The sequence below is a fragment of the Notamacropus eugenii genome, chromosome 2, assembly GCF_028372415.1.
Source record: "Notamacropus eugenii isolate mMacEug1 chromosome 2, mMacEug1.pri_v2, whole genome shotgun sequence".
Taxonomy (NCBI): Eukaryota; Metazoa; Chordata; class Mammalia; order Diprotodontia; family Macropodidae; genus Notamacropus; species Notamacropus eugenii.
The window spans coordinates 64,517,036-64,543,156 of record NC_092873.1 but is presented as its reverse complement, the minus strand read 5'-3'; the positions used below and the strand labels follow the sequence as shown (position 1 = coordinate 64,543,156).

The window sequence follows — 26,121 nt, the reverse complement described above, 5'->3', positions numbered from 1 at the left end:
TTGTACATTGTCCACAAGGAACACATTGAGAACATCAGATTCTGTGACCCTAGGCAAATGCCTGAGATCAGACTTAGGTCTTCTTTAGAGACCTTCTACTCCAATGTTTTATTAAGGAGACAATGTGAGCCTGGAGAATTGAAATGACTTGCCCAATGACACATGTCTAGTAAATGTCAGCCAGCCTTTGAACCTAGGTCCTCTGATTTTCAGTCCAGTGTTTCACCCTGTCCAAGGATCCTCTGATAATAAAATCCATTATTTTCTTTTGTAATACCAAATTCTGGATAAATTTGGGAGGGAACAAGGAGCCTTGAAAAATCCCCACACCCTTAATCCATGGGCCTAGTGAGGACTGCGGAGAGCCGGCCTGCTGGCCACCTTCATTGTACAATCAGCTGTGAGTAGGTCCCATCCCCCAAGCAGGATTGGGAACACAGGAAACTGTAGCCAGTTGAGAGAATAAGGCTTCCGTTGTCCACTCTGGACCCAAGAGAGGCGAAGCCAAAAGCGTCTTCAACTTTCCAGTGTGGGATTGTCTGTATTTGATTCCAAGGCAGCCTTCAGAGCTGTGGTCAGATTTTGGACTTGGCCTCCCGCAGGGGCTGCTCTGTGGGCCCCATGGTGCTCATCGCTCAACATGGGCCTTTCTCAGACCCGCCTTTGGCTTTGAGTTCTTGTACTGCCTAGGCCAAGGCTCCAGATTTCTCTGGTTTTTGTCTCTGTCTTTTTTTTTTAACCAACCATTCAGGATTTGTCTTCAGAAAATGAAACGTTAGTAACAGGCCACTCACCACCATTACTCCTTCCCCCACCCAAGAGATTCCTGGACACTGGGTGTAGTTGATTTTCCTTCTTTGAGAATTAGTCACCGAGGACATAGAAAGGTTAAGAATCTTGTTGTCAGGAAGCTGGACAAGGATGATACATGCCAGCCCGGTTTTTATTTGGGGTGGGGAAAGAAGTGTAGCTCCAGCTGTTCTGAGGATCAAATGAAAAACGATAGTAATAACAAAAACTTTTAGCAATTCTCTAGTACTTTAAGGCTTGCAGAGTGCTTTCTAAGTATTTTATGATCATCACAAACTTGGGAAGTAGGTGCTGTTAATATCCCCATTTTACAGATAAGGAAAAGGAGACAAACAAGTTAGATAACTTGCCCCGGGGTCACTTAACAGCTAGTAAGTATTCGAAGCTAGACTTGAACTCAAGACTTCCTGACTCCATGCCCAGTTTCTTCCCCCTGGACTGTTCTGGGGACTGAGACCTGTAAAAAGACTAGACTGTGGCTTGATGGGTGGGGGATAGGTATAAGGCAAGCACTCTCCCTGCTAGGAAAGGGTGGCCTTTCCAGGTTAAAGGTCTGATCCTCAGCAGTTCTTACCAGTTAAACATCTGAGTTCCAGTCTCCTTTCTCCCAAAGTGGCCTGGCATGAAAGGGGCTGATTACTTTTAAATCTGTGCATTTTAGTGGAAATGCCTGGAGTCCGATGAGCTCTGCAGTCATCAGGGTGGTTTGAATCATAGTCTGGCCACTACGAGACATTTCACCTCTCTGAGTATCACTTTTCTTTTCTATAAAATGGACACAATAATGTCTGATCTCACTGGTAACTCTCTATGTAAATGACTGGTTTAATAACTCTGGGCTTCTGTGGCCTCTAGAGGGGAGTCTCTTTTTAAATTTTCCACTATTCTTACACTATTGTATCTCTCAACAAATATGTACCTCCCTATTCCCAGGTCACCAACAAACAATTTAGTTCAATAATGTATTAAACATCTTCTTTATGTTAGGCATCACACTAAGCCCCAGGGATACAAAAGAGGCAAAAAACAGCCTCTGCCCTCAAGGAGTTTATAATCTAACGAGATTATATAAAATAGGTAAAGAGAAAGGAAACGTTTGACTGGTTGGTCTCCATCATGCCCCATCCACGAATCAAGGCTGTTTAGTGTGCTTGATTCAACCATACATACAGCCTTTTCTTGTGAGTGTGTATATTTTTCCTCTAGTTTTTCTTACTTCTGCTTTGTATCAGCTCATAGAAGTCTTTTCAGTGCCTTTTATAGATGCCTGACCTGGGGTGGAGGGTAGGGGATTTGGGATGGCTAGGCAGTTCATTGGGAATTTTTTCTGGTCCCTCTTCTCCCCAAATGACTCTTAAGTCTCTCTAGATCCTCTGAATTTGTCATTTGTCCAATATAGGGTGGCTTTGTAGCACATCTAACCCTTGGGAATTGCCCCCATCTGTGTAACTGAAGGAGGGAATTGTAGTTTGGGATCTCTTCGCCACAGTTGCTTTGGTTTGTTGATCCCTTGTCTTCGCATCAGTTAAAATGAGTCTTCCCATGATTCTTAGGACTCCTACTCATGTCTTCAGTCCAGGTGTTGCAGAGGAATCTATCCCCAGTAATAATCCCATCACAATCAAGTACAAGGACTTGTTCTGCTACTCACTCAGAGATGAGCATCTACTTTGTCTCGTTCTTTATTATCACAGACTAGGAAAAAACAGGAAAGTTGAAAGGATTTTCTAGCTATAAAGTGAGATGGGCATCTTTCATAATTTTCTTTTCTTTCTTTTTATTGTAGTTTCTGGACCCAAGGCAAGGATGGCTCCATTCTTCTCTGACATTGGAGGGAAGTGACCCATCCACTTCAGGTAAGAGAAGCTGAGGACACCATTAGGAGGCCAGAGAGGCGATAGAATTGGATTATTGACTTCTGGGGAGCCATATGAAAATTACAGACATGGTGATCCATTGGCAAGAAGCCAGTAAGGGTCAGACACGTACAACTGGAGGGAGAAGAAGCACTGTGGTACCTCGCCTTGATGCGTTGTTGCTGGATCCCGTTGCTCCAGAAGGAGAGGTGATAGTACCTGTCCAAGCTGCTGGTTTTCTCAGGATTCCTCATCCCTCACATCTGATCTTTGCTACCCTGTCTGCAGACACACTGAGAGGTCAAGAGTGAGCATTGTGGGCAGAGATCTGGCTCCTGGGGTTCCCAGACAAAAACCCTTCCTATTTATTTACATTGGAGGCCTTTCTTTCCAGTTCCCACCAAGAGGATTGTTCTTGTGATACCCAGAAAGGACACAGGAGACTTTTTTCTGTGTTGCTGGCAGGTGGATATGGCTATGCCTTTTGTTCCAAGACAAAGACTTTATTCTTGTACTGTGGGTGTTCAGAAGTTTTGAAAACAATAAAGTAAGGACCAGATTGGGGGTGGGAGAGTTTACAGTAGCTACTCTGGCCCCACAATTGAACTCCCATGAAGGCTTGTGGGAAATGGTGAGTCTTCTATTAAGGCAACTGTCTCAGAGCCCAGTTCTTGTGCCTTAGTAGGGCATGGAGATGACCCTGAGGTCTCAGAGGCTGAGCGTAAGCTCCCACAGTTTCTACTGGCCATTGGCCTGGTGGGAGACTGTGTCTTTGGTCTAGGACTAACCTGGCTTTTTAGGAAAATCAGCTCTGGCTACCAGGTGAGGAATTTTTTCACAGCTATTTTTCCTCCCCAAATGATCTTCTAAGGTAATGAAGAGTTGTAAATTAGAGGGAATAGCCACATGGCTAAAATGGATATTTTCTGCCCATCTGGATCTCTCCTTTCCCCATAACTCAGCTTGTCTCATAATTATCCACAGTGTCTGGGCTTAGGGGTCCATAAAAAGAAGACAGTGCATTATCAAAGATCTCACATTCTTCCAGGGTAGTAGGATGAGTGTAGAGGTCATGAAATCAGTAAGACCTACAAAATAATTTGCAAGAGGAAAAGGGAGAGCAGAGCAGTCAGAAGGATGGGAAAAGGCTCCAGGCAGTGGCCCCTGGAGGGACTCTGAAGGAACTTAGGAGGGCTGGAAAATTTATTGAGGAGCTCTGTTATTCACCCACTTCAGGTCACTTTTCTTGGTTTTCATATTTAAACCCACATTTGCTACTAACCTTGCCACACTTCTTGATGGTGACAGCAGTAGAACAAGACATGACTTTAGAGCCTGGAGAGAGGCTTTGAAGTATGGCAGACTGGCCTGGACCTAGGTTCAGAGGTAGAAAGGGGCAGAGATACAGTGTTTGTTGATTGTTAGGTTCATAATTAAGATACAAAAGGTGTAAAGGGAATAGCTTACAAATTGGAACCCAGTCACTGAGCATCTATTTGGTTTCTGAATCTTTGGTTTCCAAAGCTTCTTTTGTTGCCACTTGACTAAGAACAGTGGCTAGAAGGTGTCCTGCTTCTCCCCACATTTGGCTCCAGCCTCAGCCTTCATTCTTGTTTATCTCTGTCTCTCTCTGTAGCATCAGACTGCACTGACTCCTCCATCTTCCTTTGATGTCTATGATGGTATATTGCACTAGTTTTCCTTCTCTGACTGTGCCTTCTTGGTTTTATTTATGCATCAAACAACATGGTTCTAGGAAGAGGTTCCCAGGCTTCACCAGGCAGACACCAAAGAGGGTCTGGGAGCCCAAAGTTGTTAAGGACCCACACTCTATGCGGGCCAGGGTGACAAATGCAGGGACTACAGACTCTTCTTTCCCTAAATCATTTCTAAGCACTGTTCAAAGGGCAATTTCAAATGTCACTTTTTCTCCCAAATCTTTTTAGTGAGTGATTTACTACGGGCAAAGCCCCTTGCTAACAGTGGGCATTGGGGGCCAAGATAGAAGACTTGGAAACTGCAGCCCAGCCTGTGTGCCCGAAGGGTCCCATGGCTAAATGCCAGTGTTCATAGGGTGTGTGTGTGTGTGTGTGTGTGTGTGTGTGTGTGTGTGTGTGTGTGTGTGTGTAAAATACAGAGGGAGATGAATAATCTAAATACTTACTAGTCAATTAACAAGCAGTTTTTTAAAATGCTGTCAGATAAGAGTGCTGTGTGCTAGATATATGAAGATGTAAATTACATTTCTACTTACAAAGTGCTTTCAAATGTATAATACACTTTATCATCATTCTCTTTCAAGTCTCATAAATAACCTTCTTAGAAGGTGCTGGCTAGTATCCTGATACACACACGCACACACACGTATGTATGGATTTATGTACATGTGTATATTTGTATATATGTTTATGTATTTACATACATATAGATACACGTACATAAGCACATTTTGTGTGTGTGTGTATGTGTATGGAAACTGAAGCTTAGCAAGGTTGTGACATATCCAGGATCATACCTTAAATATGCTACTGTTTTGTCAACAACCAAAATTTGAATAAGCTGATACAGCAGCCATGTGCAAGGACAGAAGTCATAGGGTCAAAGTTTTTTATTTGTGGGTTTCTTTTGGGATTTTAGGGGCCATTTTTAAAAGGTAGAAAACTGAGACCCAGAAAGGTAGAAGGATTTGTTTGTCTGAGCCAGCATTTAAACCCAGGACCCCCTGACTCCAGTCCCTTTTCTCCTATATCCCCCCAACTTTTCAGGCTCATTTTCTTGAGAGTGCCCAGAAGACTTTGAGACTCTTGAGTTCATGAGTAAACTCTCAAAGCCATGGAAATGTCCTGCTCCCCAGAAACTGCAAAGCTTTAATCCTGTGCCTTTGGCTGCACTACTGTGGTCTGGTTTGGTTGTGGGCAAGCTAAAATGCCTTTGGTTGGCATGGCCAGACCATGCCCTGAAGTCTTGGGCCACTTAGACCAATACAAACCTTGGAGTGCTCCCCGAATCTGTGCTGAGGATGGAGTGGGGCCACCCCCTTGCTAAGATGCCTGACCAGGCAGGTGGTTTATACCCTAAGATCTCTGCCTATATGAGCTGTCTTCTTTGGGGGTGGGGGTGGGGTGGGGAAGAGGGAGACAAAGGGGATCCGTGGGACAGGATTTGTAATTTCCTTCTTGTAGGGAGCTCCTAGGAAGGAAGCTGCCCTTCTCAAGGCAAAGCAGCATCATTTCCACAGCTCCAAGCACAGTGTCCTGAAGGTGCTAATGCAGCTCTAGGCTTGAACAGCTTAAAATTCCCTGGGAAATTTTGGTGTCCTCTTTATGTTGTCAGAGGTCAGTGGGATCTTTCAAAGCATTTTAGTCTGACCATTTAATGCAACCAATGTTTATCATGTGCTTATCGTGTAAAGAGACCAAGCAGACCAGAGTCCCTGCCCTCAAGGGACATCCTTTCTCCAAGGACACTGGTACCCATCCAAACCTTAGGCAGGTCTCTGCTTCAGGCTTTCCCCATTCCAGCCAGTGGCCCCTGAACTCTTTCTTACCTATGTATGACCTCTCCTGACTTGGTACACCCTGTTCCTTCATGACTGGAATGTCCTCCCTCCTCCTGCTACCTCTCTGAACCCCCCCATCCTCCCCAGGGCTCCCTCCTACAAGGGACCTTCTCATTCTTTTGCTTCTTTGTGGCCCCAGGGCCTGAAACCAGGCACCTGGTACTATTTCTTGTTTGGTTTTGTGCCTCCTCCCAATTATTGTGGGGTTACAGAGTGTCCCCAAGCCGTGGTCCTGCTTTAAGCTTCAGTAACTTCAAAAGTATCCACTTAGAAAAGACATCCCATGGAAGTTTAGTTAAGATTCTTTTACGCTCATTTAAGAGTTTATTGAATAATGAATTTTAACCTTAAGAAGTTGGAGAACTCTCTCATTAGATATTGCATGCATGGCCGTTTCTGGATGACCCTTTCTTGGATCAGTGGGTCCGCAAAGGAGGTCCTCTGGCTTGTGATGCCCCCAGACATCATTCCCTGTATGATTTTAAGGCTAAGATGAAAAATGCAGTTCTTCTAGCTTGTTCTAGAGAAACAGCCAAGAAAAGTTTTTACAAAGTTCAAAAATAGAGTGATGTATTTTTTGAACCAGTGGCTATGTTGAACTGCAATAAAAACCATGTGAACATTTTACGATTTTAAATTTCTAACCTTTTCTATTTTTTGTATGGGTAACATTTATAGTTCTGAAAATATTAAAGCTTAAAGCCACACTAAGACTTTTGGGACACCCTTCATTTATTACGTTGACTAACCTGTATATGTTTTCGCTTAGGAGAAAGAAAGCTTTTTTGGGTGCAGGGATTGTTTCATTTGTCTCAGTATCTTTAGTGTCCAACACAGGTCTTGAACACAGTTGGTGTTTAATATTGCATTGCTTATTGAATTGCATTGCTTGGACCAGCATCAGGGAGCCTATTTGAGGAAAGTGAATGATGGAGGGGCTGTGTGGAGAGACAAAGGAACGCATTGGTTTGTGGTTTGCTTGGTTTTTCTGTTTTAGGGTTCATGAAGGAAGACTATCTGGTAGTTGTGCCAAGTAGGGGGAACAAGCTGTGGTCCCATTCCTCATTTTACTGACTGGGAACTTCCAGCTTGCATCATACTGTCTTCAAGGAGGAGGTCTAATGCCGGGGTCAGGTCAAATCCTCAGCCATGGCAGACTTTATGGGATGCTCTGCCAAACTTCCTTGGGAACCTGCACGTTAAATATAGAATCTCAAGGCAGCTGCCTTATTACAGAACTGTAATGTAATTTGGCTGAGGTCATCAACCACACACGTGAAGGAATCTGAGACGTGCCAGAGCCAGAGCTTGACTCCTGGCTGCCCACTGGCTGTCCAGATCTGTCTTCCATCCTGCCCTCCTGAAAGTAGGGGCATCAGACAGCTCCTCAGGTGGGCTCTGAATGACCACTCTGAATGACTAGGGACGTTGAGATCTGATCTGAAAACCTTTCCCACTGTCCTTTCCCTCCCAGTGGCTTTAATATTTAAAAGTGGAAGATCTGGAGACTATTCATCAACAGAGGGCTGTAGAAAGTGACTTTTCACTTGGCTTCTGTTGGTTGGATTTTCCAAGTATTTTAATTTATTAGAGAAGTAGATCAGTGTTTCAGTCAATAAACGTTTATTAAGTTCTTATTGTGTGCCAAGCAATGGGGTACAGTTTCTGCCCTCAAGGGGCTTACAATATAATAAATGTTTTGACAGCTGCAGTGTGGGGTGTATTTGGATATCCTTGGGTTCCCATCTCCACCCCCACCCCCACCCATTTCTAGCTGACTGACAACTCAGAGGCTTATACATAAGCTTGAATGAAACTTAGATAATTTAGTCCTAACCCCTCGGGCTACAGGTAGGGAACTGAAGCCCAGAGAAAGGAAATGAGCACCCCACATAGAGAGGTGGTGAGTAGCAGAACTGGATCTTGGCTTCCTTTCTGTGAGATTCTTTTGTGAATTGTAAAGCCTGGCACACAGACACAAGTTATTGATCATCATTACTACCTCCTTTGAACTCTCCCTCCTGGGTGGAAAAGAAGGGGAAACCCCAGGCAAGCAACTTGCCTCCAGGGCTCTAATTAAGTGATAGGGGCTGGGCAGGAGACTGTGTTTCCTCATTGGCCTCCTAGGGGATGGCACTGGAGCCCTAGGTCTAGGTTGGTTCTGCTACTTTTTTCCCTTGAAGAAGTCATCTCTCATCTCAAGGCCTCAGTTTCCTCATCTGTGAAATGGGAGTTGTGGTAAGGGATCTCCAAGGATCTTTTCCTATCTAGTCATTTTGAATTGGGCTGAGAAGGTCAGGAAGTAAGACAGTGGGGCTGATGGGACAGAAGTTGCAGGATTACACCTCTGGAAAGGAAGCCTGTCCTCTCTTCCTACTGAATGACTGCACAGTTGCTTTTTGATCCCAAGCTGTCAGTCCTGTGACATGTGTGAACTCTTTGCCCTCCAGAAGGTGAGGGCACAAGGGGCATGTCTGGTTTCATCCTATAGTTCATGACCTGCTGTGTGCCTGGCACTGAGCTAGGTGCTGGGGATGGAAGCTACCTCTGCCTTCAGGGAGTTTCTGTTGCAGGTGCATCAGACACTTCCTAGTTGAGTGACTTTGGGCAAGTCACTTAACTCTCAGCCTTGACTTTCTCATCTGTGAAATGACAATAGTGATAGCACCCACTTCCTAGGTTGTTTCAAATAAGATCATATGGAAAGTAGTTTGCAAACTTTAAAGTGTTATACCAGATTATGAATTACTGTTGAGCACAGTAGGAGAAAAACCACGGATGTTAGACCATGCGGGAAGTTGGGGGTGGCTGGCTTACTCCAGGGAGAGAGCTATCACCCTAGGCAGGGCAGTGCAGGCAATTCTCCTTGGGGGGGATGGATGGAATAGAGAACTCTTGCAGACCTTTGATTGAGTTCACTCCAACAAGTATTAATTACTTGCCTACTTATGTGCAGGGGCCTGGAAATGATGCCAAGATAAAAATGACAGCCCGTGCTTTCAAAGACTTGATGCTCTACTAGGGGGTGAGGGTGGGGGTGAGGCAGAGAGGATACAACTTGTACTAAGAAAAGGAAGGAAATTTGAGGAGGGTGAGAGAGTACTAGCCCTGGAGGAGGAGCCTTGAAGGAAACTCAGGACTTCAGGAGTTGAAAAGGGAGGGCACGCCCAGGAGAGGACCAGCCCTGGCAGAGCCTGGAAGGTAGGAGATAGACCCTGAATAAAGAGGAACTGGGAGAACCTAGGCCATTTGTCCATAACGTAGATGGTGTGAATGACAGTTAGCATAAAAAGCCAGGGAAACTTAAGCTGGAGCATTTATTGAGCATTTACTGCATGTCAGACACTGTCTGATGAAAGTGCTGGGGATGACAGACTATAATACCAAGCTGAGGGGTTGGTATTTTATCCTCCAGGGTGTAGAGAACCATGGAGGATTCTTGAGCTGGGAAGAGGCATGTTCTGAGGCCTTCATCATCCTCGCTGCTCTATAGCTTACCAATGACCTTCCAAATCAGGCATCCAGAATGGAAGCTGCCTAAGATATTTTTGATGTGTCTTCCTTCTGTAACACATCTCCAACTTTAAATCTTTGGACAAAACAGATCAGATAAAATCTTATCCCCCAGGCTCTGGGCTGAGGACTTCTTACGAACCTGCCTACCTGTGGCCTTGTGTGGTCTGAAAAAAGTGATGGATGATGGGTGATGATGGGTCAGATCCAAGCCCTGCCACTTATTACCTACCTATGTGATCTCTCTGGGCCTCTGTTTCTAAACTTGTGAAAAAATTGTTTCACAAAAACTATTGAGAGGCATTGTTGTAATGTGAATTTGTAACGTGAATAAACCGAATTTGAGGTCAGTAAGATTTGAGTTAAAAACTACCCTCAAGCACTTATTAGCTATATGAGAATAGTCAGCACTCTTAATCTGTCTGAGCCTCAGTTTTCTCATCTATAAAATGAGGGGGCTGCACTCAGTGTCCTCTAAGGTTCCCTCCAGATAAAAATTTAGAATCCTGTGCCTTGCTCTCAATGGGCATTAAGGCCCTCTAGGTCTCTTTCTAGGAACTGTGATGCAGCCCAACCTAATTAGATGCCTGGTGGTTACTGATTTAAATATAATTTTAATTTTATGTAATTTTTCCATATCTATATTGTACAGTGTTAAATCATATAAATGCTGATCCTTATTTATTCGGGCCTTTCTTCTGTTGCATAAAACACTCCCTACTGAAGGACTCCGAGCCAAGCCTTGTTCAGCCTTGTTTTCAGAGGAGGTTTTTCCCAGTTTTTTTTAAGGGCAAGTTTATTATAGTTAGACAGAATTTGGTTTTGATATTCTTGTCCCTTCATTTAGGGTATCTTCCTGGTTCTTCTTCCTTCACTGTGTATCAGTTCATAAAATCTTCTAATGCTTTCCTTTAAAAAAAAATGTATTCTAAAAAATGCCGGATAGAATGGTGATTTGCATAGGCATTGTTGAAACAAGGGAAATTATGGGGGGAAAGCACAGATCTCATCTATAGCTTACTCTCCGTGTGTGTGTGTGTGTGTGTGTGTGTGTGTGTGTGTGTGTGTGTGTGTGTAGGTACACATAGGTAGAGATAATTAGGTTCAACCATAGCTTTTAAAGCTACCTTTGTTGTGGTTTTTTCTAGACTTCCTTCTCTGCCTTTTAAAAGATATCTCGATGACCTTATTTTCTTTCTTTTTCATCACGATTTCCTTGGTCCTCTCCATCAATAGGAGAAAACAAACAAAAAAGGAAAGGAAAGTCCTTGTAACAGATCTCCACAGTCGAGCAAGACAAATGCTCTGTTGCCTTTGTCCAGTCTTCCTGTTGAGCCTGCCTCATCTCTGACAGGAGACAGGTAGCAAGCTTCCTCATTAATTAGCTCTCTGAATTTGCAGCCGTTCACTGCCTCCATCAGAACTCTGGAGTATTGCAGTTGCTTCTCTTTACAATGTTATTATTGTATTAATTGTTCTCTTGACTCACTCAACTTTGCTCTGCATCAATCCCCTGGTCTCTTAATAATCCTTTCTTACAGCCTGGTGATATTCCATCACCTTCAGGTACTGCAATTTGTTACCGTTCCCCAACTGACAGGCGTAATAGAGGTATTTTTACAGGAATGATAAGTAAAGTGCAATGTTTAGGGTTTTGTTTTGTTTTTAAATCAATTTCACAAATAGAGGATGTGGAAAATCTGGCTAGCCAGCATTTCAAGTAAAACTCCTCAATCTTGCCACAACCACAAGCTTGCTTTGGGCCAAGGGTTTGATATGGAGACTAAAATATTTTCCATAATCCTGTGTTGATCTGATGGGATTTGAGTGTCCCTACTTCATAAATCAATAGTCTCAGGGTAGATGGATTTGGTCAGAAGGCATTGGGAGAGGTGAGCTGAATTCTGGCTGTTAGAGGTCTAGGGATGTTGACCTCTTCCAGTGTATTCTGAGAAGGGTGGGTAGGTATCTGGAGACCATCTATTGTGGAAAATGGTTGACAGAATTAGGTCTGTTTAATCTGGATTTTTTAAAAAAAAGGACATGCTAGCTGTCTCTATCCTATTTGAAGGGCTGTAACTTACAAGGGGAGGGGTGGAGCTAGATATTTTTTTGTTTGCTATGGTTGGTAAATATCAGAGCCAGAGGCTGGTAACATCAGAGCCAGTTGCAGTGTGAAAGATTTTGGTTCCATAGGAAAAATTTTGTAACTAGGATTGCCTGAAGATGGTGTGCCATAGCAGCTCTGGATTTCCGGTCAAAGCACCTGGGATTACATTACTCACCCATTGGCTATTTACATCATCTGTGACTTTTGCTAAAATCTTTTGATTTCTCTGCATGTCGATTCTCTAAGATGGAGGTTGATTAAGTTTATTGAAGGGATGTCTCTTCTAGTTGTAGATGCATCATTCTCTGGTTCTACTATGATAGCTGATCATGATCTCATAGTATAAACAGTACAAGCATTCACTAAGCAAACACTGTGGGCCAAGCACTGTACATAACTGTCATATTCTATTAAAAATATAAACCATTAACTGGGAGTTTGGTTGCAACGGAGGTGTCATTGGTAGAAAGTAGTTCCTGGGGAGAAGGGGGAAGTTGTTGCATTAATGAAATTGGCAGATCTAGTCTACCAAATACAGAAAAATGAAAAATAATACAAGCTATGTACTGTGGGCAACTCCAGTGATTTTTCTTATGTAAGAACTGCTCTGGCTTGGTTGAATTCCTTCTTAGAAAGGAGTCTTGAATCAGACTAAGGTGGGGATTCCTTGGTTTGTTTCCAAATTTGAGGTTTGAAGGTTTCCTGCATGTTAGAATTCACAGATGGGGATGGTTTTGCCGAATTTTTCTCCCATGAACAAACACCGTACAAACATTTGGGAGTGGTTGTAGTTACCAGATGGGAACAGAGGAAATTAATGAGACGCCAGCCTCCGTAGGATGATGTTCTTGGCACCTCATTGTGAAATTATCTTTTAGGTGAAACCACTTGAAAATGAAGTCTTTTTTATTGATACTTCAGTAATTAAACTCCACTGGACAGGATCCAAGACAATGAACTCTTGGGAAGTGTGACAACAAGGTTCCAGTGTAAGGGACTGAACAAAAAACTTTTCCTGCTGTAAGCGATACCATCAGCTCTGTTCGGCTCCAGGGACCAAATGGAATGCTTCAGGTGTTTGCAGTACAGCTGATTCTTTTGATGGAGTCCTGTGTTTGAAATGTCTCATGATACTTGTGTTTATTTCCTTTTGCTAAATCTTAAATTGAGCTTCCATCACGAGCGTAACGATAGGATGTGAATTAAAGACTTGAACTAGAGCCGAGGAAATTCCAAATGGTGGCTTCCTGCCGCCATGTTTGACTCCCATTTAGGATATATCACAGTTTGGGGAGGGGTTAGTCTACCTGGGGTGCATTGATCTGTGCTCACCAGCTGGGACATGTGCTTGTGCTCTTGTTAAGTCCCTAGAAATTACTGTTGGTTGTGAGTTGAATTAGCTTTTTCTTTGTTTTGTAAGCACCATGGAGATGAGAGTAAGTGAATTCAACCAACTTGTGGAAGACACTATGCTCTAGTATAGACATTGAGGAGAATTCACAAAAGTCCCTGCTTTCAAGAAGTTTATAGTTTATTCTTGTCCTCTACACTGAGCTAGGAGAGATGTAGCCAACTCTTGGTGACCCCATTTAGGGTTTTCTTGGTGAAGATACTGGAGTGGTTTGCCATTTCCTTCTCCAGATCATTTTACAAATGAGGAAACTGCGGTAAACAGGGTTAAATGACTTTTTCAGGGTCACAGATCTATTAAGTGTCAGATGCCAGAGTCTTCCTGAGTCCAGGTCTGCCACTTTATTCACTGTACTACCTAGCTGCCTAGGAGAGATGGGTAGAAATAACAAAGAAACAGTCCAGGAAAATTCCTTATAACTGGAGGTATCTAGAAAAGGAATACCCTACTCCCACCCCTCTCCCATCATGAACGGCATTCATTGGATCAGATTTCTACTTCAGGGATGGATTAAGTGAGATGGCCTCTAATGTCCCATTCAGCCCAAGGTGCTTTGGCATTCTGTGGCTGCATCTTTAAGAAGAATGCACGGGATCATTGAAAACCTGCCCGCATCAGAGAAGGCACTACAGAGCTGCAGTAGCCCCAAGAAATTAAGATGCACAGATCTAGAGACCTTTCCATCTCAAATGTTCAAAGGAACCAGGAGAGCTGAAAGGGACTTTTTTGTTACTGTTGTTGCCCTCATCCCCTTCTTTGCTGTTCTGGGGCTTGAGGTAGTCTCATCGCAACTTTTCACTTGCCAGCTGGGGGTGGCAGGTGGGGGTTTTATCTCTGGGCCTTTGCCTCCAAATCCACAGCTCTTTCCACCATAGCTGAGTGTCTCCAGATGAGCATGTGGAGAACCACTTTTTGAAAGCACTAACCATTTGTTAAATGCCCACTATGTGCTGGACACTGGAATAAAATAAAAGGCCAAGTGAGTGGCTGTTCTGAAGGACGTCACAGTCCAACAGAGCAGACATCATGCAAATAAGAATGTATGAACCAGATATAGATAAGGGAATTTGGCGGTGACCAGGGAAGGCTAGCATGGAGAGGGACTGAGATTTTCTGTAGAAGGTGATTTTAGCCAAGACTTAGAAGAAGCCAGGGAAGATAGGAGGTGGAGATGGAGGAGGAAGACCATTTCAGGTATGAGGGAACAGCCAGTAAAAATGCCCAGAGCCTTGTGTAAGGAATAGCAAAGATGCCAGTCTTATTAGATCACAGAATCTGTTTTGGGGAGGGCTCTAAGATTAGCCACAACATATCGTGCAGAACGTGGTAGGACAATCTGAGTGTATGGTGGCTGGATGGATGTTTAGGGGAAAATGACGTCAAGGTCTGGATCTAGGGTCCAGAAAAAAGGATGAATGATCTTTGAAAGGATGAAAAGAATTCAACGAAAGAGGATTGTTTTGATGAGATTTTAGGTCTTTGAAGTGAAAGGATTTTAAAGAATCATCAGTCATTGAAGAAATGTTTTCTGAACTTGCTCCAGGTACCCTCTGTGTCTTCTGGTGTCACATAGAGAGAAGAAGGAGAAATGGGCTTTGTCTTTTGGGAGCTCACTATCTTGCTGGAAAGATAAGATTCATATTCTATCTCAGTGCTTGTTGACTGAAAGGTAAAGGGCCAGTCAATGAAGACTTTCCTGTAGATTGGGTGGTGAAGGAGAAGGGGTGGGCTTTGATAAGAGAAGCCAAATTGAGGCCTTGGAGAATAGACAGAGTTAGGGTTTGAAGTCTAAAACAGGCCTTTGAGTCAGTCAAAAAAGGAGGCAGGAGAACAGCATGCACAGGTATTGGTGGAAAGGAATGTGCACAAGTCAGCCTACACAATACTTGGTCCAGGAAAGGAAGAGAAATGCCTTGAAGCTGTGCTCACATATGTGAAGGGCTGTCAGGTAAAAAGATCAATTCCACTTGGCCCCAGAAAGTACAGCTAGACACCATGGGAAATTGAACCGAGTTCTGGGACATCACTTCCGTGTCTGTCTTATTTTAACTGAGTTCAGAAGATGCTGAAGGGATGAGTTTCTGAAGGCTATGAAGTTCTGTGGGCATCTTCAAGCACCTATTATTATGGAACTATTATACCTCAAAGACCTGTGGTGACAGGCAAGTGATAAAGCAGCAGGTGCAGATACACTGGGAGCTGTAGTCACAACCCTGCACACAGGTGGCCTAGGCCTTAGGGTCCTTTGTCACTGAAAGCAGCAGTGGGACTTGGCAGCCCCTTGGGTGTCTGAGCATCCTTTTAAGGATGGTACCGCTCACCTCCTGGTATGAGGAAGGGGCCTAGAAAAGGTGCCCTAAAAATTGTCTGCTTACCCAACTCTGGCATGATTACCACAGGTGGCAGGGAATCTCACTAGCATGGCGTACCCATATCAGAAAAGGTGCTGTGCTCTACAACACTATGGAAACATAGGATGCACAAATTTGGAGTAACCACCCCAGATATTCACGCAGACTATCTGTGCCCAATCTGTGGTAGAGGATTCTGAGTTCATATTGGTCTGACCAGCTACAGTCAGATACACTGAAACTTTACTTTGTCATGTCATTTTGGTCCTCTTTGAGAATGAAGGACAACCAACTAGCCAACCAGCCATTATTATGGAACCCACTACTACTTGGCCATGAGTCATGGGTTCAATAGAAAGGCTTCGTTTGGCTCTGTTTGACTTTTTAGAGAGTGTAGTGAAAGAAGAAAAGCTGGGCTCTCAGCAGTGGGATTGCTTTGGGTTGGACAAAGATAAAATGGATGGGAACACAACTATATCTGCCTGAGAAGTTGTTTTAGGGGAACTTTGAGTTATTTCAAAATTATTATTTTAGAAAGTGACATTCTGACCTCCATAGGGATCATTAGACTGGAAGTGATCAGCAAGCATGTGTTAACCTCCTGCTTTATGTTGAGCACTGGGGATGCCAAAGTCAACCCAAGAGCCCTGCCCGAACCAGGTTTGAACAGACAGTGTAGACCGGACCCAGTTCTTGTCTCTTCGTGGCTCTCTGCAGGTCTGATTTTAAGGAAAGACAAAGGCCTTGGACTGCCTTGTTCTGCTCATCTCAGGTGCTTCCTACCAGGTGAGGCTGGGACTGTTTCCCCAGTGAGTAGTGGAAGTCTTCAGAAGTCATCCCAAGGGAACATGGGAAGATGATTACAAGCTCTGAGTGAGGGAGAGCTGTCCTGGGGTTGAGTCAGTCTCTCTATCCCCCGTCCTCCCTCAGTGTCTGACGTACAGTAGCTACCAGTGCAGTTTACTTGGTTATCTTCCTTTTTTTTCACCCCAGCAGAACATAAACCCCATTAGGACAGGCAAAGCTGGATTTTGGTCTTCTTATCCTTAGCACAGTGCCTGGCATGCCATAGGCACTTATAAATGGGGGTCAGATTGACTTCCTTGTTTTATCCCCAGCAGAATCAAAGCTACTTTGGGGCAGAGACAGTTTCATTTTTGAGTTCTTAGCCCCCAGACCCTAGCACAGTGCCTGATGTACAACAGGCATTTCATAAGTCAAGACTAAGAGAGCTAAAATAGCCCCTGCCCAAGCACACAGGTAAGAAAAAGTATGTCCTGAGACTTTTTCAGTTTTCTCTGACTCTTCATGAACCGATTTGGGGTTTTCTCTGCAAAGACACTGGAGTGGTTGGCCATTTCTTCTCCAGCTAATTTTACAGATGAGGAAACGGAGGCAAGAAGGATGAATTGACTTGCCCAAGGTCACACAGCTAGTAAGTGTCTGAGGTCAGATTTGAACTGAGGAAGAGGAGTCTTCCTGACTCCAGATTTGGTGCTTTCTCCACCCCATCACCTAGCGGTCTCATCCTTGGACTCAGACCCCTGAGAATCCTGCGGTCAATTTTAGAGCTGTCCATTGTATTTAGTTGAGTTTGTTTAGATTATGGCTCCAGATTCATACTTCATGGTTCTTATTGGCCTAGGTCCTAGTGAGTTGGTTTGTTTTGCATTTTATTTTTGCTGCCTCCTCTAATCCCCCACCAGGATTCTTCAATGTCTGAATGGGTGGTTCCAGGGAAGCCTTCTCCAAATCAAACAAGATGAAATAGCATTGTTGTGCCCTTTGGCTCCAGGCCACACCTGTGCAGCAGCAGGGGCATGGCTCTGCACTTTTGGCCAGGACGTGGTCAGCAAACAGTGGGAGCAAATTTGAAGTAACTCCATCACCATGGAACTGACTTTAAAGCAAAGCTCTCTGCTGAACTTAACTCACTCCCTTCCCCCGAACCTGTCAGGTTGAATTCCATTTCTGGTCCACCTGCTACAGCTACCTCAGAGAGCTGGTGAAAAACATGCTATGATTCACACAGAGGATGCTAATTTATGACTTGTGATAGCAGATCAAGACCAGATGCCCCAATGTTGGTGTTTTTGTAGTTTGTTACTGAACAGGTAGAAGTGAACTGCTCTGGGTTTCTGGTGAGCTTAGCTGATGCTTGTCACAGGTGGGGCACTTGAGGCAGAGAGGTCGAATGGCAGAGCACTGCATGTCAGCTTGGGGAACCTGGGTTCAAGTCCAGCCTCTGGGAACCAGTGTGGTGTGGTGGTGGTAGTGGGAAAACAGACCTGGAGTTTGGAACCCAAGGAGATTTAGAACTAGAAGAATCAGATCTTAGAGGTCATAGGGTACAAATGTTTCTTTTTGCAGATGAGGAAACTGTTTTGTTCCTGGAAAACAGTAAAGGTAAGAAGGGGCCAGGTGGTTCCTGCCATTAAATATCAGAGATGCTGATATTTGACCTTGGAGCCAGTAGGGGAGGAGCCATTGGAGTTTGGATAGGAGGTAAATGTGGGGAGACAACATTGAGGAAAATAACTCTGGTGGCTGAGTGGAAGACTGGAATGGGAAGCATCTTGAAGCTGGGAGACCATGGGGGAGGTTGTTTCCATAGTTCAGGCAGGAGGGGATGAGAGAAAGGCATTCTCCTGGGTTGGGTTCTTCTTTGCCTCCCTTTCCGTCTTTCAAGATCAGGGAAGAGGAAAGGAAGAGAAAACTTGTGTTGATTAGTAACTTCCCTTGCCCATTTGTATATGCAATAGGGGAGGGACCACTGGCCAATCCTGAGTCTGATTCCCTTGAGCTCCCATGGATTATTATAACCCTCAAATATGGTGTCTATCTCATTGATGTGCAGGGTCCCCATAAAGTCCTTAAATACCTTTAAACTTAGATTGTCAGGGATGGAGCAGAAAAAAATGGAAATCCATTTATTGAAAAGCTTGCTGTTTGGGACCTACATGCTGATGTAACAGAAGATCAGCTGTGTCAAAGGCAGAACTTCTGTCAGCTGGGGGTAGATTCTGGGCTCCCAGACTTGTAGCTAGATGGAACCTCTGAGGTTATCTTATCCAAACCTCTCTCCCCTTCTTTTAGATGAGGAGATCAAGAACCAAATAGGGAAGTGACTTATTCAAGGTGACGCAGAGCACAGGCAGCTGAGCCTGTATTTGAACCCAGGTTGTGTCAGATTCCTAATCTGTTTTTTTAGGGGGGCAGGGGTAGCTACAGCTTATGACATATAGCCAGGAGCATGGAAGTTTGCTTTATGAGTAAATGTTTTTGTCAGTTACCCAAATATTTAATGACTTGGACTGTTTCAAATGATGAGGAAAATTAAAAGTGCAGTAAGTTCTTGGGAAGTCTCTCCTCCTTCCCTTTCTTCCTGGCCTAGATATTGTTGGGTTTTTTTATTGTAAACATAACCAGTATACTCAGTAAATCATATAAAGCTTTTTACCATATTTGACTCATAACATTAAAGTGGAAAACAAGTATGAACTTGAATACAACATCAATCTTCCTTCTCTCCCCTTTGCAGTCTTCCATTTTTGTGACTTTTTTCTTAAAGGTGAGTGTTATATCTCCTTCCAAATTTTCCTCTTGGGAACCTACACCCTTATTCCAAACAAACCAAAATGGCAGAAAAGCATATGGGACATTTCTTTACTGCCACCCCCTGAACCCAGGGTAGCCTTTTTGCAAGATGGCTTAAGGTCCAGAAATAAGGAAAACTGAATTCTGCTAATTCATCTGATTCTGTGGGTGTGAAATCAGAGAGAGAAAGAGAGAGAGAGAGTGTGTGTGTGTGTGTGTGTGTGTGTGTGTGTGTGTGTGTGTGTGTGTGTGTGCGTGCGTGCGTGCGTGTGCATGCATATACACACGCACACACAAGCTTTCATATTATATAGATTTGAATTGTTTCAGGGATCCAGTAGGTTGATTTGGCTCTCCATTCTGCCCTATTCCAAGCCGAGTCCCTCTGCAGCTGAGGGCATAGATGACCTGAGAGGTCCTGTCACTAAATAACTAACATAGTCCTCTGCAGCTCTTCACCTTGAAGGAGGTCCAGCCTAGCAGACATTGGCCATCATTGGGCCCATACTCAAAGCCCACCAACGTCAGCAGGATCTGTTTGCCCTTGGCTATATCATCTTTGGGAACCCAGGCTCACCTGCAGGCCTGATGAGGCATTGGATGAGATTTAAGATCACATATAAAATTTGGTAGCCTGGTGTTCACTGCTCTCTGAGAGAGGTGGCAGCAAATTAGAAGTAGCAGGGAGAAAGGAGGTAGCTTGAAGGGGGTTCATTGCTGAATGCCAACTCCTACCAACCCCCAAACCCACATGGAGGAAAGAGATGGATGGGATACAAATCATGAAGGGGCAGATAACCATGCCCACCCCAGGAGGCCCTGAGGGCATCACTGTAGCAACCCAGAACAATAATGGGTAAGCAGAAATTTCATATTATCTGTAGTGATAGAGCATATTGAATCCACATGAGGAGGCAGTGTGAGACAATGGACAGTGTTGTACTTGAACTCAGGACAGAGTTCATTAGAATTCTGTCTCTGACACTTAACCGTGGCTGTGTGCAAATCCCTTTACCCTACCATGGCCCAGCTTTCTCGAAAGATGGGTTCATGGAAGGGGAGAGGGGAGGGGATGGAGAAAGGAAGAGATAGAGAGGGGAAGTACGTGCCAGACACATTGTGCTAAGTGCTGTTTACAAGCAGGATCTCATCTGATGCTCACAATAACCCCATGATGGAGGTGCTGTTATTATCCACGTTTTATAATTAAAGAATGGGCAGCTGGGTGGTGAAGTAGAGAGAGCACTAGGCCTTGAATCAGGAGAGCCTGGGTTCAAATCCACCTCACTTACTAGCTGTGCGACCCCAGTCAAAAGTCATTTACCCCTGTTTACCTCAGTTTCCTCATCTGTAAAATGCGCTGGAGAGGGAAGTGATAGACCATTTCATTATCTTTGCCAAGAAAACCCCAAGTGGGATCCCAAAAGAATCAGATGTGACTCATTGACTAAACAATAACATAGTTAAGGAAACTGAGGCATACTGGTTAAGTAACTCGCCCAGGGTCCCACAGCTAGTAACTGTCTGAGGCTAGATTTGAACTTAGGTTTTCCTGATTCCAAACCAGCCCTCTCTCTACCATGCCACCCTGTTGCCCCATAGATTGCATCACATGAGATGTCAGCAAGTGCTTTATAACCCCAAAGACCTGGGTTTGAATCCTGGTAAAAAAAAACCATGAGCCCTTGGGCAAACTCCCGCTCCCTGGCCCTCATTTATTTGACCTTTAAAATATAGATGATTGGACCAGATGATGTATGAGGTCTGATCCTCTTGACTTTTACCACTTTGTGTAATTGCCTCTTAAAAAGCCCCATCGCTCTTGGATAAATGAGGCATGCCTGCATTTCTGTTTCTACACACATCCACACACACACCCTAGCATCTGACTACACACATATGTAACATCTGGCTGCAGTACATGCACATGGTATCCCTAATGAGAGAATCAGTTTGGGTTTTCACCCATTTTCTTTCACTCCCAAGTCATACATGTGCCTTTGGGGTTTGGCCAGTTTCCCTACTGGGCTAATGGTTTTCCTGTTTGAACCTGTTCAACCAGGAAGGCCAGAAATAGCTGCAATCACTCAGGTCTCAGCACTAGTGTCATCCCATGACAGGGTCTGGCCTCTGCTTCTCCTTCTGCTATCTGTGCTTGCATTTTCCTGGTAGGTTCCACTGAGGCTAAACAATGATCCCAGGTGACTCTAGAAATCATCAGAGAATAGAGAACATTCCTAGCACCTGGTAGGAACACTCTGAAGCCTTCTATGGAGCCTGCTGTGACTGGGAAGCCTTTGGAATCAATGGCAGTTCTGCTTGGAAATGATCTTCGAGGATAGCCATCTGGCTTCAACCAGAAGACTTCCTGAGGGCATAGGTTTAAACATTGACCCAGAGCTGGACCCCCTCATTTTCCAGAAGAGCCAGAGGTCTCTTGGAAAATCTACAGAGGGAGAGATCACTCTCAGTTGGGGGAAATCAAGGAAGGCCACTTGAAGGAGGTGGCATCACAGCCACACTTGAAGAAAGAACCTGTTGTCACTGGTCTTTCCACAGGAAATAGAAAAGGAGGCAGCTGGAGAGTTCTGGAGGCTTTGTGCAGCATGGATTGAAATCTCGGGTGCAATAGACACAGGAGGAGACCAGTTGTGCTAGTCTAGATCTGGCATTTCTTTTTTAAATAGGCATTTATTAGACACCGACTATATGTCAGGCAGTGTGCTAAGTGCTTTACAAATATCATGTCATTTGCCTCTCACTACATTTTGCAGATAAGGAAATCAAAGCAGACAGACTGTAGGACTTGCCCAGAGTTACATAGCTAGTAAATATCTAAGGGTAGATTTGAACTCAGGCCTTCCTAAATGGAAGTCCAGAGCTTTATCTACTGTACTACCTAGATGGTCCTTGGAAAAGGTTACTTGTCCTTTCTGGCTGGCCCTTTTTTGTAGTAGTAGGAGAGGCTTAGGTCAGACTCAGGACAGTGACCTTGACGTGAGTACATTGAACACTTGGTTCTACGGTTATTGGTTGTAGCATGAGAGATTCTGAGCTAGAAAGGACAAGGGATCTTCTAGGCTGAACCTCTCATTGTCCAATAAAGAAACAGGTCCAGAGAGCAAAGTAACTTTGGTCAAGGTCATGGAGGTCTGAAGATCATAGATCCAGACCTAGCAGGGACCTCAGAGGCTGTCCCTAACTAGGCCCCTTGTAGAGGAAGAGGTCAAGGTCTAGAGGGTAAGTGACCCGAAGTCACCTAAATTGAATTGGCTTGGTTTCAAACACAGGTCTTCCGGCCTCCAGATATAGCATCTTTCCTCACCATGATGTATGGGACTTCCAATTATGACAATTACAACTTTCTGTTAAGTTGTTCTTCGGCTTGGCCAAATATGAACATGACAGCACAAGGACAACATATTTATTGTTCCTTACCTCAGTTTCCTCATCTGTAAAAGGGAGGATTTACATTAAATCATCATTCTTTATAGTTCTAACAATCAGAGAGTAGACAGTACCTAGGTGGCAAACCATGGAAGGGGAAAAAAAAATCCAGTCTTTCTGTAGGACAAGATTTGATTTGCTTTATCTGTGAAGATTCCTGGGAACCTGAGGCTCCTGGGAGCAACAGACAAGCAAGTTCAAACTTACTTCAGATTGAAGGGACTGTGGCGATCGATACCTTTAAGACAGTGTGCAACTGATTCTAGAGAGATTGTGTGTGTGTGTGTGTGTGTGTGTGTGTGTGTGTGTGTGTGTGTATGAGAGAGAGACAGAGACAATCCTGTCTTTGGAGTTCAAAGGCAGCTAACTTGGCTTGAATCCCTGCACTGTCCTTTCGTGCCTGTGTGACTCCAGGCACATCCCTTCCCCACTCTGGCTTCGGTTTCCTCTTCATGTAAAATGAGAAGCTCACACTAGCTGGCTTCTGAGGTCCCTTCTACTTCTTGATTGTTATAAAACCTGGTGCAGGAAAGTGATTTCAGAGTGAGCAGAGGTGCTGCCCTTCAGCCAGCCCTGTCTGCCCTTTCCTTGTAGGACAAAAAGAGCAAACTTGGAGGTTCCATTGACTGTTTTATTCCCAACCTTCAGGGCTCTGCAGATAGGGACTTCTGTCCCTAAATTGCAGGGGAATGGTTCCTGCATGAGGCATCCCTCCTTAATGTGTGAGGACCCCTCCCACAAAGACAATATTGCCTGCTAGGTACCTGACTGCACGTCCTCACAAATGGCTCCTTGGAAGACACCGCTCTCTTTCTCTTTCTCTGGGAGTGCTGCTCCCTGTTTTGTCACCTCGGCCTGAAACTGAGGACAGCTCTGCCAAATCAAATATTAGCTCTCCAGGGCCCCTTCCCTCTTGGGTCTGGAGGTGAGATTTGTATCAATTCTCATAAAAGGAAGTGTGATGGTGTCTAGAATAGGAGACTCTGCCAGCGTGTTCTCTCCCCACCTCCATCCCCTTCCCCACATCCAGAGTGTCTGGGGGTGGGTGTCGGGAGGGGGCAATTAGATGCTTTGTCCCTTTAGAATGAGATTGGGTGGATATATTTGGGAGCAGGGAGCATCACCCAAGACACCCATGTCATCTCCCTCCTCCCACTCCAGCCCCCCTTCCAGCTGTGATATAATGGGGTTCAGCAAGAATTCCCAGCCTTGGAGCTTGTCCTGCTTTGTTTTGCTCCTGGATAGTTCATAGGAGCCTAGATGGAGGCCTCCAAAGGACTTCAGAGTCGATCTGGTCCAACCCTCTTGTTTTACAGAAAAGGAAACTGGCCCAAAGAGGCTGGACCACCCAGCAGTCCTGAGGATGCCCTGTGGTCACCTCCTTGTTTATTCTGATCCATTCTGGAATCAATTTCTCCCCTTCCTTACTGTTTCCCTCACTTTGCAGTGAAGCCAAATGCTGATTGATTTTATGATTGTGATCTTTGAGCCGGGAGTAGTAAGACAAAATGAGATAGATCATTCCTTGCTCTCTTCTGATCAACTCAGAAACCATGAATAATTAGGATTGTCCCTGGTCATCACAGACCTCTCCTGCCCTCTCTTTACCAAGGAAACTCCAGTTCTTATTATATTTGGAATTTCTTTTGCTCTTCACAAGAGCCTGGTGAGGGAGGCATTACCAGTATGGTCATCTCCATTTTACAAATGGGGAAATAGAGGTTCAGATAGAGTGAAAGATTTTCTCATGATTGACCATGAAATGGCGAAAGTTGGCTACCATCTCAGGTCTTCCTTACTGGCAGTACTGGAGCTCTAGACTTTATATTTACCTAATGAATATTTGCTTCCTTCTGCTACTTGTGTGTATGGTCTAAGCCAGGTGTGGGAACTTGTGGCCTTGAGACCACATGTGACCCTCTAGGTCCATAAAGTCTCAGCCTTCCCTCACAACAGTGAGAGGCAATATGATGGTTACAAAACACTTCACAGAGATTATTCCCCTCCCACTCCCTTGGAAATCAAGTGTTTTTCTCTGCCTTGCTTCTGACACCTTGCCCTGGCTTGGTGAGGGTCCAGAGTCCCTTTCTTATATGGCCTGAACAATCCTATTTCCTTTTTGTGGCAGTTCATTCCTTTCCTGTCTCCCAGAATGCCCTGCACTTATCTGAACTGAAGGTTACCTATCTCTCCTTCAAGGCTCACCTCCTGAAACAGGAGGCCTCCAGCTCTCTATCTCTGTCTCTCCTCAAGGCCATCAGCACTCTATCGAGCACTGAGCTGTCCACTACCTGGGATTACAGGCTATCTCTCAGTGCCCTCATTTTACAGATGAGGAAGCAGAGGCTCAGAGAACTCCAGAGAGTTGACATGGCCCCAGACCCCAAACTGGTTCCTCTTTAGAACAGTCCTCTCAAAGATCCCCTAGGAAGGTACTTCTGGTGTCAGAATCAAGGATGGGGAAAGGATGCCAAAGGTAAGGTGGGCCAGGCTTTTGTGGTAGTGTGGGCTTTGGTTAACAAAGAAGCCCTGGAAATACAGGTGACCTTGGAAAGGTGACTAAGAGAGGACTTGGCAAATCACTGGATGAGAGAGAGGCGAAAGGGGCAAATTCAAGGGAGCTCTGAGTTATACACCTTGCGTGAGGGCACCAAAAAAGCAGCCAGGGAGGCAGGTGGAGGAGCAGGCTTTGGGAGACGTGATGTGGAGTGGGACTTTGGATGTGTTGTGTGAATGAGCTGCTGGTGGGGCGTCCAGTGGAGATCAGTCTACATAGCGGTGCTGCTTGGATTGTTGTTTCATCTGGCTAGGGAACTCTGTCCATGCAGTCTTAGTTTGGCTCAGGCTCCCACTCTAGTATGTGTGAAAGAATATTTGAACCCTGGACTTACTAATGCCCATGTCTGGTCCTTATCTACTATACCACACTGTCCTTCAGAGGAAAATAATCATACAGATTTATTTGCCAAATTTGTGTTGTATCTAATTTACTAGAAGGTTGAACATTTTTTAAGTTCAGATGAAGTTTTTAAGTTTCCTGGCTTTTTGGTCACTTTCTTTGCCCTTATCTTCACCATCTTCACTTCCATTTATTGGTAGAAATGGTATGATTAGAAGAAGAGTCATCCTGGCATGGTGGAGAGGTAGACTTGGGAATCAGGAAAACTTGAGATCAAATCCCCCACTTTGAACTTTATGAGTTGTGCAACCCAGGGAAAGACACATGGCCCGAGCCCCACTTTTCATATCTGTTAAATGGGGCTACTGTGGGGCCGTAAAAACCACTATATGTAAAGGGCTTTCACAGTCTTAAAGTGCCATTTTATTGCCAACTGTGAGTTGTAGGGCAGCTGGATGGCACAGTAGATAGAGTACCAGAACTGGAAGGAATCAAGGTCAGGAAGACCTGATTTCAAATCCTGCCTCAGACACTTCCTAGCTGGGTGACCCTGAGCCAGTCACTTCAC

At 44.6% G+C, this 26,121-nt stretch overlaps 1 protein-coding gene across 2 annotated transcripts in view; it reads left to right on the top strand.

Moving 5' to 3' along the window:
* The window catches only part of SH3BP4 (SH3 domain binding protein 4), a 126,097-nt gene that overhangs the window by 48,508 nt on the left and 51,468 nt on the right, over positions 1–26,121 (top strand). Inside the window, exon 2 of one of the 2 annotated variants that reach the window (XM_072640690.1) lies at positions 2,597–2,666. The gene's annotated coding sequence lies outside the window, so the exon portion shown is untranslated. Of the gene's footprint in view, positions 1–2,596; positions 3,214–26,121 lie in introns of both variants that reach the window. The other variant, XM_072640691.1, reaches the window with a different exon arrangement.